Source organism: Macrobrachium nipponense, chromosome 13 (genome assembly GCF_015104395.2).
Source record: "Macrobrachium nipponense isolate FS-2020 chromosome 13, ASM1510439v2, whole genome shotgun sequence".
In the NCBI taxonomy this organism is placed as follows: domain Eukaryota; kingdom Metazoa; phylum Arthropoda; class Malacostraca; order Decapoda; family Palaemonidae; genus Macrobrachium; species Macrobrachium nipponense.
The window spans coordinates 88,383,832-88,391,980 of record NC_087206.1 but is presented as its reverse complement, the minus strand read 5'-3'; positions in this window follow the sequence as shown (position 1 = coordinate 88,391,980).

Genomic DNA, 8,149 nt, shown 5'->3' with positions numbered 1-8,149 from the left:
ACTTAAAGTGAATACATGGTCAACAAATGATTTACAGTGTATCACATACAACCGAAGGCTGGATACCATTACAAATACTCTAGACCATGTCAGTTATTAGTTCAGAAGCTTATATTTACATGTATTAAACACAACTGCATCTAAGAAAGGCAAAGGTTTCTACTGTGTCTTAAAAAAGCAAAGATTCCTGCTGTGTGTCATATTAAAACAACAAAAATTCCTGCTGCATGTCTTATTAAAAGGGCAAAAATTCCTACTGTATGTCTTAAAACAAGCAAAAATTCCAACTGTATGTCTTAAAACAAGTAAAAATTCCTGCTGCATGTCTTATTTAAAAAAGCAAAAATTCCCACTTATGTCTTAAAACGAGCAAAAATTCCTACTGTATGTCTTAAAACAAGCAAAAATTCCTACTGTATCTTAAAACAAGTAAAAATTCCTGCTGCATGTCTTATTAAAACAAGCAAAAATTCCGATTTACGTCTTAAACAAGTAATAATTTCCTACTGTGTGTCAAAACAAGCAAAAATTCTTACTGTATCCCAAAACAAGCAAAAATTCTTACCGTACCTTAAAACAAGCAAAAATTCCTACCCCGTGTCCTAAAAAGCAAGTTACTATTATCTTTAAAAAAAAAAAGCGTAAAGTTTCTCCAACTTTTCTCATGACTAAGATACCACGAAATACGATAGCATGTAGTACTAGGTGACACGACAAAACCGCAGTAGATAGTACTAAACATGAAACGCCCCGTTGCCGAGTAAAATAAACAATCACTCTTGAAAAGGACCTCTTCCCTGCTCCCCGCCCTGATCATCTCTAAGAACTCGAGGCGGCCTGTTGATGTTACAAATATCCTTCGTGAATTATGATCCTTCTCAAGGGTTGTCATCTCTCTGACATTCCCCATCCTTACCGCCACGAAGACAGCCGGTATATTATTATTACAGAACCACATCATGTACCCAAAGAAGCACTGAGGGTGGAAGGCCAAGCAACGTATGCGCACCGCATTCCGCGCATGACAGCACAAGAGGGCGAATAGTAAATATTTATGTGAAAACATAACTTAGCAATGACCTTTTGCTCCTAACGATAAACAACATCGAATATTCACCCAACTCGGCCACAGACAGTTGCTAAGCGCATTATGCAAGATGATCACCTCTGGTCCATGTTGTGTTAAAGCTTAGGAACACATCGCTCTGCACATCAAAAGTAAAGCTATACGCTAAAACCGAAGATCTCGGTACAAAATGAAGCAATGTACTATGTAAGGACAAGCTTCAAGTCTTCATGAAACTAAACAGGACGCACTTAATTGTTACCGCGGTTTATAAGTGAAGACGTTCAAGGCTTTCTTTTAGCCTATGAACAAACATCGCAGGGAGCGCCAATACCCCATAAAAGGCTCTCATAATAAAGGTGATTCAGCCCCGCCCGATCGGCGAAGAAGCCATCATAAAGATTTACATAAACACATATTCGAGCCTCATAGCTCAAAGATTCACCAAGTCATAAAATGGCCGAGCAACCATAATTAATGGGTCTGTTTCATGTGGATGACTAAGCTAACTTTTAAGAGAGAGAGAGAGAGAGAGAGAGAGAGAGAGAGAGAGAGAGAGAGAGAGAGAGAGAGAGAGAGAGATAGCACGTGGACTTATGCATGGCAGCTGCGGACGAGCCCTTAAAATGAGCGCACATGTTTTGGCGTCCAGGGACTTTCTTAATGCAAGTTTCTTATTCATGGTTGATTGCCTCTTCGGGTATCGTTTACGAAACTGAGCGAGACGTCATTATAAAGCCGTGCTTTCTACGCATAAGAAATCGCTTGAGAAACCTAGTACCATATGGCTCTTGCGCAAACCAAAGCCGCCCTTATATTACGCAAAAGTAATCAATAAGCCCTCAAACCCATGATTAAATGTAATATACGAAATATTCAAAAGTAATTAAGAACCCTTCAAGGCCAAGATTAAATGCAACCTTGGTTTCGATAAACCCAATTTATGAGTGGCGGGTAGCTTTCGCGCCATTCAGTAAAGGATACAAATGGCGCAATTACAAGAATGAATAAACACGATCACCGGTTATCAAGTGAACTTGTGGCAGTGCCGTCAATCATTATGAGTCTAATGGGAGCCCTTGTGAGTTGGGAAGCTCCTGAGTCATCGCAGTGAGACGGAAATCAAACGCCGGATTCATCAGAACACAAGCATCCTTCAGAGGTCGAAGTGAAATATTAGCCTAGACATCTGTTTCTTTGAAATTACTCATCAGAACCCAGGATGAATCAGTACAAATTACACTTAGGTTCTTGGTGATTAACTATCATACACTCAAAATATAAGAGTAACGCAGCGAGGTTGTATTTAGGGAGAATGCAGTCTTCATTAAACTGAGTAGATACAGGTCACAAAAAACAAAACTATCTATTACTAATTATGTCTATAATGAAATACGTTTTTATACAATACACAATTTCGAAATTTCAAGGCTCAAATTTTAGTTACTCTCAAAATATCTCTGCTTCCAGCAAAATATCTTAGTTTCCAGCTAAATACAATCTTGAACCTACGAACAACCAAAAATTCCACAATAAAAAACAAGAGAGCATTGTACCTCGAAGAGAGAGAGAGAGAGAGAGAGAGAGAGAGAGAGAGAGAGAGAGAGAGAGAGATGGATTGTGAAAAGAATAATTTTAAGTCCATAGTGCAGCGACTGCAAGACTATTGGGCAGGAAAAGAGGCCCAGTTAGAAGCCTCAGAAGCTGTCCTTCAGCGTACAAAACTGTAAGAAGGTTTCAGAAAAACAGTTACGAAACATTTTCAATACTTTCGTTCACTCATCACGTGCAATTCTCTCGGTGATTAATAGCTTGTAACTATACTCTGTTTTTTTCCATCTGTCCACCCGCCTGTGGTGTTTGCTTTAGATAGTTACGTTATGTGTAAGCTTTAGGTAAATAAAAGGATATCTGGGTGTACATTTGTAACTGGAAAGTGTTTTAATAATTTACTGTATGCGAATTATACCGTTAATATTCGAAATAGGATATTGTTAAAGTAGCTAAAGCAAAAATAAAATAAGTAACAAAAGAAAATTGTAATAGGATTTTAGAATATATTAGCCAAAATACATGCAAAATGAAAATATGCTGATTAAGATAAAAAATCTTCAAGGAAAACCATGTGAAATAGAAGTGTACTTCTGCACATCTCTAAACTAAATAAGAAAATGTTTCAATATAAGAGATGTGATTTTTTTCTAATGGACTATCTTATCCATTACTTCAAATAGTAATCCAACTCTCTCCCTACAGGGTCTGGCCAGGCAAAATGGTAGTAGTTTAAGTAATATGAACACACAGACACCAATGCCTTCAATCCCTTCAAGGAAATGAATAATTCAACTCCAGACTGTGTTACATGGAGAGTCCAAGATGAGATTAAACTGGAAAGATGATCAATACTAGAAATCTAATAGATTTAAACTTTCCATTCATGCATCGTATAATGGGCACTACCATGCCATAAATACAGCTTCTCCAGTGTTGAATTTCATGCACACACCAGTAATATTCTAGTAATCTTAATAGTTAATAATGCACAAAATGTGACCTCCCTCCTAAGTCTTAACCTACCATCTATACATCTAAGGTTCTCTCAGACCAGTATCTTAGCCTAATCTCTAATCCATTGCAAAGCAGAGAGACATACTTCTACCATAGGGTGGACAGCTAAATGCATAGAAACTATGAATAACATCATATCCAAGAGGTTGGGGAACCAAGTTCCTTGTGGTTAGAAAAAAAAATTAAAAAAATAAAATAAAAAAATAAAAAAAAATAGCACATGTGAGGAAGTGCAGTATTAGTCCAATTCTAAAACTACAAAATACAGGCAGTCCCCGAGTTACGACGGGGGTTCCGTTATTGAGACGTGTTATAAGCCGAAAATTGTTGTAAGCCGGAACATCATAAAATATCCTAAGAAAACCTTACTTTTAATGCTTTGGGTGCATTAAAAACTATGTAAACTGCATTCTTATTGCATTTTTCATCCCAAAAACCTTCAAATATTGATTATTTTGCATATTTGGTGTCATATTTCATCTGCCAGATGAGCGTTGTAGGCGTCGTACCATGCACAAGCACCAAAGGCGGGTGGACAGATGGAAAAAAACAGAGTATGGTTACAAGCTATTAATCACCGAGAGAATTGCACGTGATGAGTGAACGAAAGTATTGAAAATATTTCGTAACTGTTTTTCTGAAATCTTCTTACAGTTTTGAAATCTGTGACAGATTTCACTCTCACGAAGCATATTTATGGCGCCTTATTGTATGAGATAATCGTGTTTTCGCACTGAAATAATCGATAGACTTGGAGCCTTTTAGGTTGTCAGTTCGTGAATTTTGAACGAAATCCTATTCAATCACGTATCACTTAGAAGCATAGCTTACCATGACCCTGAGCTGTACCTATAACGTAAGGCCAAAGATGATGACGGAACTGTAGACGAAAAATTTATGAACATAAAAACGAGGGTTACAGGACCTCAGGAATGAAAGCCTCTCCACAGATGCTTTTATTTTTTTTATTTGTAATCAGTTAATTAACTCCTGAGGCATCATACAGAGCTCATATGAAGTAATGGCATTACTTCAATAGTACAATATGCTACGTTTACAACGGTAAAAAAAAAATTCCCTTCAGTTAAATAACGATCCTAATCATCTTTAATTGAAGTATTGAGAACATGGCGTGATCCGACCTCCAGCTTACTCGGGAGCATGCATAGGTGGTAAACATTATATTCCCAACTTTTAACGTAAATTAAAACGTGATAAAATCTACAATCAAATAGAGCCTTGTTTCACCAACGAAAATTAAAATAAATACACTATATTTTATTAGAAATAATTTTTCTGTACTACTTAACATGCACATCATTTATTTTTTTTACAGCTTTTTCACAGTTTTTTGGGTTCTTCCATAGACCTTTCCTACTCCCACCCTTCCCCAACAAAAGCAACGACAACAAAGAAAGCTTACTCCCCAAGTAAACGAAAATATCAAAAGGTTTCCTATAAACTGTATTCCCAATTTGGAAATCTGCAACCCGAGATCATCTTTTTATCAATATAAACTGACTTGATTTATTGTCCAAACAATATTAGTCCAAAGCTTTAACAAACTGAAATGTATCTGTAAATCAGTAACTGGTATTTGCATGAAACTGTGAATACTGAAGACCAAACCAAAAAGTTACTAGAGAACTTGAGTACCAAAAACAATTAAGAGGGCAGACAACAGAAGAACAACTTTGACAGAAAACAAGCAAAACCTTTCAGATTAGTCTCTCTCTCTCTCTCTCCTCAGCCCACACGTACTTATAACAGCAGAGTAACATGACGATGTAGCAGGATGAGTTCAGATAAGTACATTATCTGCCAGAGTATATTAAGGCGGGTCCCATTTTAAAAAGAGCAACTATGCGAGCCCGATGACCACAGAACACCGTGACAGGACTAATCTTGAACTAGACAAATGGACCAAGACACACGGACGGACAGACACAGACGTTGACGTCATTAAGTCTACTGACCACAAGATGAAATGAAGTGGCGATCCTCTTTCCTACAGACTTCTAGACTCATGGGCTTCTAGACAATACTGTTATTTATTATTCTTTATCTCCCTCTTAGCAGCTTTAATTTTGTATCGTAACTTCTGTTTGCAGTTCCCCTTTCTTGACTTTAATTTCCTCTATTTTTTTAACGTTTTATATATCAAATAGCGGCGAAGCTACGAGCACCGTTAAACAAAAGCATTACGCGGCGTCCAACAGCATCCTTTAACTCCAGTGAAGACCAAGATTTTAGCCACTTTCCTACCTTGGTTAAAAAGCAGTAAATACACACACTCACAAGCATACTGCACCAAAAGAAGAGAAAGCGCTGAAGAATGGTTGTGTCAACAGTTTAATTGTGCTTTGTCCAAACTGCCTATTCAGCACCGGTTTCTTTGTTGGAGTTTTTTAAACACTAATCGTATTCCTGTTCTCTCTTACTTTCTACTCTGTTCGGATGTTTCACCTAGAAATCGTCTCTTCGACTACCATTCAGTTATATGTCAAAAGCCACACGGAACTATTTCTATTCGTTTTCTTTGAAATATTAACTTCTCAAGAAAATGTGCCAATAATAAAACTTTTATGTTTTATATATAACAAATCAAATTGCAGTTTCTGATCGTATGCAACAGACTATGTTAGAACATTTATGCCAAACTTTCTGGATAGACGGATGTGTCTTCAACTTTCTCTGTTAAGGACACTTAACCCAATGATATCACAATAGAACCATACCTAGTAACTCTCTCTCTTGCTGTTAAAATAATCTCTTTTAAAACTATTCGCTTTGTGATTCAGATGCTGTACCTATTCTCCTAATAGTACTTTATTATTTGCTGTCCCAAATCTTCAAGAATATAATTCACTAAATTATGTTCAAATCTTTCTACGTTCTCGTATGCACTTCATTTTCCAAATACATTGACCAATGAACCTTTCTCATCCTCAACCAGCTGGGATAGTTAAGTCTCTTGCTTATACGCAGTGCTCAACAGAGAGAGAGAGAGAGAGAGAGAGAGAGAGAGAGAGAGAGAGAGAGCGTTATGTACACGATGGTTTGGCTTAATGATTTGGTAAAAGTTAAAATTAGGTGAATAATTTTCAAAATTAACTCCAGCTTTTCTCTCTCATCTCTCTCTCTCTCTCTCTCTCTCTCTCTCTCTCTCTCGTGTATATATATATATATATATATATATATATATATATATATATATATATATATATACACACAAATTCACAATGTGCACAACCGCAGGCAAAATGAGTTTACAGGTCAGTATTATTATACTTCTATTATAAAAGCGCAAAACACAATGTACGCCCGTATGAAATTTCCAGAACCATTTCAATATTTTATGATGCAGCAATTTCATATTTATTTTTTTACTTATTTATTTATTTGCGATAATATCGTGCCTTGAAATCCAAAATTTAATTTTTAGCGTTTCTTTATAACATTTAAATTGCAAAGTATAGGTTAACACACTAAAAAAGACTTTTCGTAAACAAAGAAAGTGAACTGACCAGTTCTCGTAACCAACAGCTCGACGCTAACCCAACCTGAGTGTCAGCTCACGGATTCCGCAACTCTTTCTCCTCCCAAACTAAATCGGATTAGTGTTTAAATCTGCAATAATATCTTGTCGTAATCTACTCGTCCCCATTCCTCTCCCCTCCTCCAACCCCCTTCACTCCTCTCCCACCCATTACCATCTCTCTCCCCTCCCCCCAAAAAAAGCCCCCAACCCTGTAAACACAGTTAATCATCCCGTGTGGCAAATTATAGACCACCATCAGGCTCAGAGTGGGTGGCGTGGTGGAGGCTTCTGTCAAAAAGGAATGCCACCTCTCTCTCTCTCTCTCTCTCTCTCTCTCTCTCTCTCTCTCTCTCTCTCTCTCTCTCCTCTTCTCTGTCAGTGCAATGCCTTCTATCTATCATCTATCTAGCTCCATCACAGTGCAACGTCTAAGACAAGCACAAGTGCAAATGAGAGAGACTCATCTAAATTCCGATGGTGGAGTCCCCAAGGTGGGTTATATTTATCCCCCCCACCCCAAAAGACCCCCGTCCCAGCTGGCCAAGAGGTCAAGCTCACATCTCGTTTGTGCGTCCAGTTAATCATTATTAACAACTGATAACGCATCTCTCTCTCTCTCTCTCTCTCTCTCTCTCTCTCTCTCTCTCTCTCTCTCTCTCTTCACTAGATAAAACAGAGCTTTATCGTGTCCAGGATGCAAGCCCCATCACGGGCTGCAATTATCAATTATCAATTATTCATATGAAATTTTCTTCGCCATTTTCTTTTAACAAAGAAACAGGCAAAGGAAAAGTATTAATTACTTTTGGTTGAAGACAAAACGCCTGAATACGGACTAATTGACATTAATTGTCTTCTTGTAAAGGAGGCGCAATTAACGCAATTAACTGTATTAAGAGTCGGGTCATTGTGTAATTGAACTTTATGTTAGTAATTAAAAGCGTTCACAATAAACTTTTTACTAAAAACAATAC